Source organism: Tetrao urogallus, assembly GCF_951394365.1.
Source record: "Tetrao urogallus genome assembly, chromosome: 23".
NCBI lineage: Eukaryota > Metazoa > Chordata > Aves > Galliformes > Phasianidae > Tetrao > Tetrao urogallus.
Window position 1 is genome coordinate 5,139,870 of NC_136836.1, and position 11,118 is coordinate 5,150,987.

An 11,118-nucleotide genomic window follows, 5' to 3' on the forward strand; every position below is an offset into this window, starting at 1 on the left:
GTTCCAGACCTTCAGGCAGCGGCAGTAAATGGATGCGTGCAGGGTGGGGGTTCAGTAGTCCCTGGTTTTGTCTGGAGCTGGATGCGTCGGGAGCCTCCGAGGTGCTGCTCTCTGGGGAGGAGAAAAGCTTGGATCCACCCTGCTTTCGGCAGACATTGAGAATGAATAGATGGGCTGAGAGCAGAGGGACGCGGTGGCCCCTGCAAGCACAGAGGAAAGACGGAGCCTTGATGTTTGGCAACCGAGTCGGGTGGCTCCGGGCCAGCTTCGTCCCCATTAGAGGATGGCAGCGTGGTAGGAAGTGAATTTGCAGGGCCCTGGTCCAAATTCCCTTGGAGAAGCATCGAGGCATCAAAGTAGGCAGGTCCCAAAAGGTCCGTGCGTCCGTCCGAGTGCGGGGCTGCCGCATCCCCTCCTGTGGGGCACGGAAAGTACAGGGAGCCTGTGGGGACGGGGCTGTCCTGCCCCATATCTGTCACTCAGCAGCGATGGGCACAGCCCAGGTGAAGGAAAAACCCATCGATTCCCGTGGTTCCATATAGAAATAGCCTGGATGCAGGCAATGATGGCAGCACCCACAGGTCTGTGTCCATTTTCTCTCCAGCTCAGACTGAGGTTTGTAGCATCCCGGCTCCTGGCGAACTCCTTAGATCAAAAGCAGTGTGTGGGAAGAAAAGGCCTCGAGGAGGAACTGCTGCCCAGGCTCCAGCACAGAGGGGCTGACGCCGCCTCGCAGCCGCCTCCAGTGTCCGCGGTGCCAAACCCCACTGGGGAATGGGGCTCTGAGCAACCCGACGAGGGCGGCCAGGGGGCAGCCAAGCGAGAGCCACAGTGACAGTGACGACAGCTGTGGCCGCCCCGCTCCTCCCCACCTCCTCTGTGCTGGGACCACATGAGCACCAACGCTGGCTCCCATAGCAGGGCTCCAAACCGAGCCGCCGTGGGGCAGGGCTCAGCCCCCACTGCTCCCAGTGCCTCCCCAAAGCACCGCTCAGCGTCAGTCCCACGCCACATGGCCCCATCTATCAGCATCACCCACCCAAAACCACAGCCAGACGCTCAGCACAGCGCAGCTCGGCCACCCCAGGGCCGCCTCCTTGGGGCCAAATCCCCACGTCAGCGGTGCCAGGCGGCATCCAGCACAGCAGCAGTGCCATGACCTAGAAAAGCAGAGGGCTGCTCACACACTGCGAGCCACAGCGCACACTGCCAGAATGGGGCTGCACAGATCCTCCTGGTGCTTCAACAAGTGACACAGGGACACATGTGGCATCGCTCCATCTGCACATCCCTGAGCACACAGGTCCCAAAGGAAGGGAAGGGAAGGGAAGGAAGGGAAGGGAAGGGAAGGGAAGGGAAGGGAAGGGAAGGGAAGGGAAGGGAAGGAAGGGAAGGGAAGGGAAGGGAAGGGAAGGGAAGGGAAGGGAAGGGAAGGGAAGGGAAGGGAAGGAAGGGAAGGGAAGGGAAGGGAAGGGAAGGGAAGGAAGGGAAGGGAAGGGAAGGAAGGGAAGGGAAGGGAAGGGAAGGAAGGGAAGGGAAGGGAAGGGAAGGGAAGGGAAGGGAAGGGAAGCTCTCCCCGTTCTCCCCCAGATCCTCCTGCCACCTGCACACGTGCCCATTCCAGCACACGCTCGGTGCACACGTGTGTGTCCTCACTGCGTGCCCACGCTCCCCAGGCACCGCTCACCCCATAGCACTGCGCTGGGGGCTCTGTGTAGCCCCTGACCAAACGAAGCCCCGTGCAGGAACGGCCGCACGCTGTCCCTGGTGCGGTGCCAGCGCCGTGCCCACGCTGCCCATTCACCGCGGTGCCGGCGTGGGGACAGGCACACGCCACACACCCACGGGTGCCAGGCTGGCAGCGCATGCGTGCCCACACCGGGGCTGGCGAGGACACCGCTCAGGCAACCGAACCCCCGCGGATGCGATGCCACAGTGCCGCGCAGCGCCCACCCGCGCGTGGGCACCTCCGTGTCGTAGGGGCAGCGCTGTGGACCCGCACCCCGCGCACGCCCGGTGCGAACCGAGCGCCGCAGCCCCGCAGCTTCCAGCGGGGGCCGGGGCCGCCCTCGGGGCACCGCATCCCGGCGCCGGTGCGGGAAAGTTCCCCGGGGCCGGAGCTCCCGCAGCGCGGCGGAGCGGGGGCTGTGCCAAGCGGCAGAACGGGAACCGCAGCCCGCAGAGCTGCCGCCCCCGCCGAGCGCACCGCACCCCGGGGCTGGGCACAGCGGGGCGAGACGGAGAAAAGGGCTTCGGTGCACCGGGAGGGGGGGGGGGCGGCGCACCGGGACGGGGCTTCGATGCACCGGGAGGGGGGTTTCGGCGCACCGGGGGGGGGGGGGGGGGGGATGCTCGGTGCCGCCCTTACCTGCGCTCCGTCAGCAGCGCGTGGAGCCCCGGCGCGGCGCGGCGTGCAGCGGGATGGCCATCCCCGAGCGGCGGCGGCGGCTGCCGGTGCCCGGGAGCGCCCGGGGGAGCGCGGCGGAGGAAGCGGCGGCGCGCAGGGCCGGCAGCGGGCACGCGGAGCGCCGGGCCCCGGCGGTGGTGGCGGAGGAACGCGGCGGCGCGCGCGGCTCGGGCACTTGCTGCATGCGGGGCGGTGTGACAGCAGCGGGCATGGCGGAGTGCGCGGCCCCGCCGCCGCCTTAAGGAGACCGCGGGCGGTGGGAGGAGGGGAGGGGAGGGGGGGAGGAGGGGGTGTCCCCCCCCTATCGGTGCTGGAAGGGAGGGGGCGGCCGCTGGGATGGTGCGGGGTGGGGGGGGGGGGAGGGGGGAAGTGCGCTGGCTGCGCGTGCACGCGGAGCGGGGGGTGGGGGGCGGGGTGGTGCACATGTGCAAATGGCTGTTGTGCAAACCGGGAGCGTGCGATGCGCGCGTGCAGATGTGCAGGGTGCACGTGTGGGGGTTGCTTTGTGCGGGCACGGGCTGCAAGGTGCACACGCGTGGATTGGGTTTGTGAACGCAGCGGCCGGGTTGCGTGCATGAGTGTGCACGGCTGGGCGCTCGGCACGCTGCTGCGTGGTGCTGCGTGTGCAGCAGATGCGTTGCACGTGTGTGCAGGGCACGATCTGCAGGGAGTGTGGCACAGGAGCACCTCGCTGGGCGAGGAGTGTGCTCGGCACACACAGTGCTTGCACACATGTGGAACAAGTGTGTGTGGCACCAGGATGTCCTGCGGGAGGATGGCGGGGAGCTGCAACCCCTCCCACAAAGAGCTGCAGCGCATGCAGCAGCTGCAGGAATTGCAGTAGGTGCTGGAGGTCTGCGTTCCCCCCTGCTCTGGGCCCTGTGTGGGTGAACCTCAACACCGTGGTGGCCCGTGGGGGATTGAGAGCAGCACTGTGCCCACCAAGCACTGACCCAGCGCCGTTCCATCACCCACCACTGCTGGCAGCCTCCAGCCCAGCACAGTGCAGCTGCACGCACGCTGTGCCCATCGTCTCCTTCCATCCCCCCCTCATCCCTTCCCTGCACCCTGCTGGTGCCTGACCCCACGTCCCCAGACAGGCGCTCGTCCCCTCTGGGTTGAGGCTGAAGGAAAGCACAGCAGCTCACAGGCTGCTCGTTACGCCAGGGAGAGCAGCAGCGGTGGCTCAGACATCACTGGAGGATATTCTGGGCCCGTGTCTGTAAACACAGATCAGTGCAGATCGGAGCAGAAGGGCGATCCCGAGCCCACAGCTCTCCGGGTCACACTCTCTGCTTCCCTATGGCTGTTTGCTCCTGCAGCTGACTGGGGCTGCAGGGCCGCACGCTTGATATGCTTCCAAATTTCCATGTCAGCAGCTCCAGGCGCCCTGTGAGCGCTGTGGGTCTCCGGGTGCCATCGCCGTGGCCCAGCCCAGCTCCCAGCACCCATCCTAAAGAGCTCCATGTGCAGCAGGGGGGCCCAAGCTGCAGGAGCTGGAGGCACCCACTGTTACCAGGACAACTGGGTGCTTTCTCTGTAGCTGCTTTTTGCTGCTGCATCCCTGCAAACCTCCCCCTGTCACAGCACCACCAGCTGTGCCCACAGCCACCAGCAAAGCACGGGGGTGACCAGACCCCCCTGACCTCCACACTATCCCCTCCAGGACCAGGTGGTGCTCAGGAAAGTGCAGAAGAATCCCATCCCACCCAGGGTATCGCGCCACGATGTGCAGCACTGAGCACCACCAGCACTGGGCAGGGCCCAGCCCAGCCCTCCCCACTGGTTCCCACAGCACCCACACCGCCGTGCTTCCAGCGCAGGCTCTGATTTCCCCTTCACTTGGCACAGAAATCAAGGATGGGGCAGAGTCAGCAGGCTGGCAGGTCCTCTGTGTGTGGCCCTGGGGAGGATTCAGCACGAAGGAGCGCAGTGCCCCACCGGCACCTGGAGCAGGGGATGCTGAGGGCGGCCCCAGGCTCCTGCAGGCCCTGCACCACTCCCAGGCTCTGTGTCCCAGCAGCAGTTTGGAGGCTGCGCCATAAGGTGGCCGTCTGTCAGCCGCTTCCCACAAACTTTGCTGCAAATTGCTCCAGCGGAAGAACCGAAGCCACAATAAATGGGAAGGTTTGGGTTTGCAGAAATGATCTGCTTTAATGGGAAACGGCGGTGAGTGCCTGGAGAAGGAGCCCACACAAGGCATGGAGGAGCAGGGCGATGCCCATCGCTGGGGTGGACGGATCAGCCCTGTGCCCTCTGCTCCCCCCAGGTTCTCTGCAAGTGGTGGTGGGGAGAAAAGCAGAGAGAAAGGAGCAGGGGAAGCCCGTGTGTGTGACCAGGATGTGAAAAGCTCTGTGATAAAACCACGTTGGGGTTTGTGAAGGACCAAGGCGTGCTGCTGCAGGGCACCAGCTGACCCCTGACCCCCCCAGCACTGCCCTCCTGCCCAGATGTTCTGAGCTCAGCATCATCGCTGCATTCGCTTCCAAGCGCTGTTGGACACGGACCAGCATCCTGTCTGTGTCACCAGGGCAGGGCACAGGGCTCAGCACGCCGGGCTGGGCACAGCACAGGGAGCTTCATAGGGAAACTGGGAGAAATGGGGGGAAATGGGGGGAAATGGGAGAATCTCAACCTGGGGGGCTGAGCACAGCATGCGGCCGGCGGAGCCGCTTCGCCCCCGAGCAGCACTCAGAGCGCTGCACACGAGCAGGAAACTTTGCATCAATATTCATCTCGATTAATAAACATGAGGCTGCAGAAAGCCCGGCTCAAACCTTCAGCAGGGAGGGTGCTGCCGCTGCTCAGCATCGCCGGAGCTGAGTGCCTGCACACAATGGGTTCTCGCAGCAGGAGAGCCCAAAGGTGGGATGTCGGATGGTTTCCCCGTCCCTTGATCAGCAGCACGGCATCTCCTGGGGCACGGGAGGCAACAGAGCCACCCTGGGGCACGGCAGCCCTATGGCCTGGGGGTGTGCAGGGGGTGCAGTGGGGTGTCCCCACCCCAGCCCTTGGGGGGGGGGGGGATGGGGGGCACTTGGGGATGTGGGCCAGGCAGCGCGTGGCTCCGGCACGGGGCAGCCCCGCAGGACCCCATTCCTGTCACAGTGCCAGCAACCCGGGGCATAAACAAGTGGCTGACATTTCAGCACTGCCGCCGGGCCCCTGGATAAAAAGCAGAACGTAATTAGCAAATTAATCAGGAGACAATAGCCGGGGATGTCACGCTGCCGAGCTGTCACTCGCTCTGTCTGGAGCTGACCCCGTGCCACTGGGCATGTTCAGGGCCAGGAGCGCTGGGCAGGTGGCTGAACCCATATCCCCGTGTCCCCATATCCCCGTGTCCCCACATCTCCACGTCCCCTTGTCCCACAGGGCGGCCGATGCCACATTTCCTGCAGACGGAGCCCCCCAGAGGGCAGCGCCCCCCTCTAAGAACAGCATTTCGAAACAGCGAATCGGAGCGAATTTGCGTTCAGCTTATTGGACTCCCTGCAAACACGGCGAACCTCGTTCAAACACATTTTGGTGATAAAACGATATTGACTCTGAGTAATTAAAAATCATTTCCATATTCAAATACGGCTGATTGAGGAGCAATGGCTGCCTTTTAATTGCCTGAAGGGGAACGATCAACTTCGGGAGCACGCAGCTTCGCTCGGTGGGCTGTGGAGGAGGGGGAGGAGGAGGAGGAGGCGTAGGAAGAGAAGGAAAAAAGGAGGAGGAGGTGTAGGGAGAAGAGGAGGAGGAGGAAGAGGCGGAGGAGGGCTGGCACGCCGGCAGCACGCAGGGTGAGGCCAAGGAGCTGCGCTCTTCCCTTGCACATCGTCGCACGGTGTGACAGCGACAGCTGCTGTGGCCACTCTCACAGCCCTAAAACGCACCGCGGGGTCGGCGCTGCCTGCAGCCCCAGAGTTGATGCTCCCTGGGTGCATCACGACTCGGAGCTCCCCAGCAGCTCCCAGCGCCAACCGGGGCTCTGCTCCACTTCTAGGAAACCAACCCCCAGCTCAGCTCGGCCTCTGCCCACGTGGGTGTGCATTTGGGGACGTGGGAGTGCGCTGGGGACGTGGGTGTGCGTGCGGGGATGTGGGCATGCAGGGCTCTGTGAGGAGGCATGGGGGGCCACGCAATGCTACCTCATCTCCATCCCCCCTGCTGCTCGCACGGCCCCTTCAGTGCAGGGCTCCACAGCTGCCCAGCACCGGGAAGGTGAGTGGGGCAGCACCCGAGGGGCACAGCAAGGAAGGGCCCCATGATGTGCACACAGACCCCAGTGAACGCTGCAGGACCGGCCCCCGATGTGCTCCAGCCTCACACAGCTGCTGGAAGCCTCCCGGAACGCAGCTCCAAAGCCTCTCCCATTTATTCCCAGCCCATCTGTCCTCAGGTACCTTTTTACCTTCGCTCCCTCCACGCTGCCCATCCTCTGATGCTGTGCCACAAGGATGCTCAGCACAGGGCAGGGCTCCCCCCAACTCTCCGCTGCCCTCTGAGCAGATTCACGCATTGCTTCCATCCATCTGCTCCCACCCTGGGCTGTGGTGGGGATGGTCGCAGTGAGCATAGCCCTTCCAGTGCCACAACACCAACACTGGTGTGGGGCGCATAGCTGCTGCCCCCATGGGAAACGTGGCGGAGTTTGGGAGATGGTTTTTCTTTAATAACCCAGAGCCACCGGAACTCAGTGCGCTCAGAAAGCAAAGGGAGAACCCAGCACTGCCCCAGGTCCATGGGGTCACCAAGAATCAGGGTGAGCCAAACCCACAGATCCCCCCGGGTTCCCACGGGTGCAGGGTGCATTTTCACCCTCTCCCACCCACCGCTCACAAGGGGAAGATATTGAGGCTGAAGCCGGAGGGATGAGAGCACCGTGGTGGAAGGGAACGCGGCGGAGTGCTGAAGGCAGAGCTCTGTGCCTCCTCCCACAGCACAGATGGATGCACCAGGGCTGCAGGCACCGCCGGAGCGTGCGGAGAAGAGGAGAGGAAGGGAGCGAGTGAGAGCGGGGTGTGTGAGCAGAAATTGAATTTTTATCAGTTTCTATGTAGATTGTGTTTATTCATCTGTCTCCCATCCATCTCTCCCTGCATCTCCCCATTTCTTTTACAAAATTACTTTCCTCCTTTGGCCTAATTTTGTTTGTACAGATAGCGGCTGCTTTCTTCCATTTCAGCATAAAAAATATCGTTGTCAATGAGGTGCTCTGCATCCCCGGCAGAAGTTGGAGCAGCACCCGGAGCACTTCAGCCTTGTGCTCCTGCAGGGCTGCATTTCCATCACAAAGAGCCACTGCTGCTGTGTGCTCCTGTAGAAGAGATGAAGAAATGCCTGGGGAGGCATTTCTGGCAGTGTGTGGCAGTGGCCACCTAACGCTAACCCCAAACCCTAACCCTAACCCTAACCCTAATTCTAATAACCCTAACTCCAACCCTAACCCTAACCCTAACCCTAACCTTAACCATAACCCTAATAATGCTAACCCTAACCCTAATAACCCTAACCCTAACCCCAAGCCCTAAACCTAACACTAACCCTAATAACCCTAACCATAACCCTAACCCTAACCATAGCCATAATCTTTGCCATAACCTTAACCATAACCCCGCATCCCTGGGTCACTGTGGTCACAGAGGAGGACGAGCTGCCCCCTGCTCTGTGCCCCCAGCTGTGTCCCCCGCAGCCACCACCCCGTCCTGCTCACGGTGGGGAGGCTCCACCAATATTTAGGAAGCGCTCTGGTACTGGAGATGAATGGCGCTGATGTCCAGAATACCAATGAGGGCCTTTTTCCCTTGAGCTATTCCGAGCCGTACCTGTCACCCAGCTCTGCCCCTGCAAGGTCAGGGAGCCATGCACAGCACCGGCGTGAGCCCAGCAACCAGGAGCCCTCATGCAGCTCCCAGCCCACGTGCACCAGCAGGGAGAGAAGCCTCGATGCTGGAGCTCCCATAGCAGCAGCATCTCACTGTGCCGCCCCGGTGCGACCGCTGGGGACGGGAGGCTCTGCTGAAGGGTGTTCCCATGGAGAGAAAGGCTTTGCTGAGTGCTGCTGCAGCTCATTGCCTCCCAGCCCTCCCGAACCGACCGCGCTGTGCTGTGCTTTGCATTAGGGAAACTCAAACGCGCGGCGTGATTGATTCTCCCCCAGGGTCCGCCATGAAAAATGTATGGAATTACTCATGCAAAGTCCCACTTACACATGGGTCTTTTGTGAGGACATTAAAACAGCAGCGCTCATCAGCCGCTTACCCACTGTTTGCAATTTGCTCCCATTTATTATCATGAACAAACAAGCACTGATTCTATTTTCCAGTCCTGGAGCGTCACGCTGAGCTCCCAGGTCGGCACCGCTCCGGGGACGGCAGGGATGGGGACACAGGGCCCGGGGTTGGGGCAAAGCAGGGGACCCCCATCCCTGCTCCCAGCCGGTGCTCTGAAGCTGGGGCTGCTGGAGAGCGCAGGGATACGAGCGTATTTATAAACACGGTGCTGAGAGGTGATGGGATGTGAGGAATGCCAAATATTGTGTTCATCAGACTCGTCGCGCTGGGAGGAACGAGGTTGGAATAGCATCGCGTTTCCCCTCTGCTCTCAAAGCATTCCGACTTGTAATGCATTTCCCACCCCGCGTGAGCACCTCGCCGAGTCAAAAAGACGGATTTCCCAAAGCATCCGAAGCTGCTGGCAGCCACAGCTCTGCACTTGGAGCCCATCGCTCCTCGATCCGAGCCACCTGGGCTTCCCGCAGCTCCCAACCCAAGCTTCCACCCGGCTCTGAGCCCAGGAGGGCAGCGCAGGGGGGCTCCCCGATTAGGGGATCATTCTCCCCGATGAGAAGGCAGCAGCAGGTCCCCTATGGGATGAAACATATGGGGTCTGTCTGTAACAGCTCCACCTGAGCTGTTATTGAGTTGTGGGGTGAGGGCACGGGGGGCTCCTGCAGCTGCGGGGACCCTCATCCTGCGAGCGCCCCATTGGGCAGAGCTGCGTGACTGTTGGGGTGATTTAGGGCAGTTTGGGCCCAAATCAGCTTCTGATCCACTTTGTCCTCCATACATTGGCAGTTCCTAAGGGAGAGTAAAGGAAATCCCTCCTGGTCATGATGAGGATGGGGCACGGCTGCAGCACCGGGTAACACTGAGCAGGGCTGCATGCAGACTCCAAGTGGAGATGAAGGAGGAGAAGCTTTCCTGCAGATGAAAACGCATCGTTTGGGGCTGGCGACGTCAAAGGGATGAAAAAAAAAAACACAACAAAACGAAGCAAAGCGCACCACTTCCCTCCAGAAATGAAACAAGTTCTGGTGTCAAAGTGAGAGATGCCTCCTCGTTACATCGGCTCCAGAAGGCTTTGTTCCTCCTGACTCTCGCAATCAGGGAAAATCAAAACATTTCACAGCAACAGAAATCCCCGCGCAGAAAACATCGACTTTGCTGAGCCCCGGCTCGCTGGCTGCGTGTTGGCGTGCACAGCTGGGCAACGGGCTCACAGGGCCTCCGAGTTCAGTTAAAAACTGATTGGCAGGAGGAGAAATTGTCCCTCTGCCCCCCTTTCGTCAGCCCCCCGTTGCACGTTGGGCGCTGGGGCTCTGATGTGGGGCGGCCACTGGCTGGATGCGGTGTCCTCGGGGTGGTGCGGTGGCTTTGGGGACAAAGCAAGGCTGAATGCAGCTCCTGCTGCAAGATGAGAAGGCAGCAGCAGGTCCCCTATGGGATGAAACGTATGGGGTCTGTCCATCGAAAGGCTGGACCAAGTTGGGAGCATTCTCACTGCTGGATGTACAAGGACGCAGGCAGCTGCCTTCATGCATTAGAGCACAGCCAGGGATGAGGGCAGTGCACCAGGGCAGAAAAGCTTTCCACCTCTCATCCCATCCCATCCCATCCCATCCCATCCCATCCCATCCCCATTCCACTCCATGTCCCTCCCTGCTGGCACTGACCCCCATGTCTCTACCACGCCAGCAGCATGAGGTCAGGATGGCACAGCCAACCACAGGGCTGGCTCTGAGCCGCGTGGCGAGGCAGCGCACGCAATTAGTAAATTAATTATCGAGCGGTAACGGAGATTTCATAGCTCGGAGCTGTCACATCAACAGTGTTTTGTCAACCAAGATGACGACTGGTAGAATTATTACTGCAGTGCTGGGACTGAAAACAGAGGAGAGAGAGACTTGCAGGGAAAGGGAAGGATAAAAATATAAAGGGGAGAGATAGGAAGGAACAAGATAAGTGGGTTTTGTTGCTAATGGAAGCTGGCACGGGGACAGAATCTCAGCCATTATAAGACAACACACTACATTACTAGTGGCTCTGAATGATCCACTTAATTAACAAGCGGCGCAGAAGGAGCCCCTGCTCCAGCAGGAGCACGTTGTGCGTGGGGAGCCCACGGGTGAAGCCAGAGCCGAGGGCTTCCCAGGGCAGCCAACATGAGGAGCATCGCACGTCGGCCCCAACGGGGGCTGAGCGGCCGCAGCCGGGCGCGGCGAGGAACGGCTTATGTAAATGATTACTAATAACGCTTCACACTTCTAATAGCGCCTTTCAGCCAAGGATCCCGGAGCTTTACAAACACTAATTAATTAAGTACAGAAGACAGCTCAGGAGTGGGGAGAGCGCGAGTCCCCGGCTGCTTGCTCCTTTGGCAGGGGCAGGAGGGATGCAGAGGGATAAGCAGCACAGCCACGGCGTCCCCTGCCCTCCCAC